Source organism: Echinops telfairi, unplaced genomic scaffold (assembly GCF_000313985.2).
Source record: "Echinops telfairi isolate 266 unplaced genomic scaffold, ASM31398v2 ScPeMD7_7423;HRSCAF=8461, whole genome shotgun sequence".
NCBI lineage: Eukaryota > Metazoa > Chordata > Mammalia > Afrosoricida > Tenrecidae > Echinops > Echinops telfairi.
The window spans coordinates 1,737,592-1,738,229 of NW_022111323.1; positions in this window are offsets into that span (position 1 = coordinate 1,737,592).

Below are 638 nucleotides of genomic sequence, written 5' to 3' on the forward strand. Positions count from 1 at the left end.
ACAGAAGATATTGGTGCTATAGCAAAATGTGGTGAAGAAATTAGATGGCTCCAAGCTCTCAGATAAAATAGTGTCTAGATAAACAAGAAACCATCTAAGTGAAATGTCAAATATGTCCACATGGAAAAAGCACATCAGTCACTGAAGGATTGCAAATCATATAATCTGAAGTCAAAGGAGGGGAGAGTATCAAAGCCTAAACTGTGAAAATCTAGTTTGCAGAAGGCTATGGATGACAGTGGGAGCCCAAGATACATTTATGATATTTACATAGGAAACAATCCTCCCATGATTTCCTTCTATCCATAATAGAGAGATAGGAGGAAATTGGTTACTGAACAGAGTGCATTAGAGAGATCACTATAGAAGAGCAGAAGGATGAACCTAACTTGAAGGGTTAAAACCTTCCAGTTAATCCCCTCTTTGAGGCATGCTAGGCCTGATCTGATTTTCAACATTCTCTATTTTGGGGGTTGCTTTTTTGGGTACATATTGGGATTTACTTCAGATGTGTTATGACATTGGGGGTCATCCTCTTGAATTTTTGTTATATGTTTTTTGGTTTTTAAATATATGAACCCCAGGATTAAAGAACCTATAGGAACAGCAAATAGACTAAGGGTTTCTGCGTATGGGGC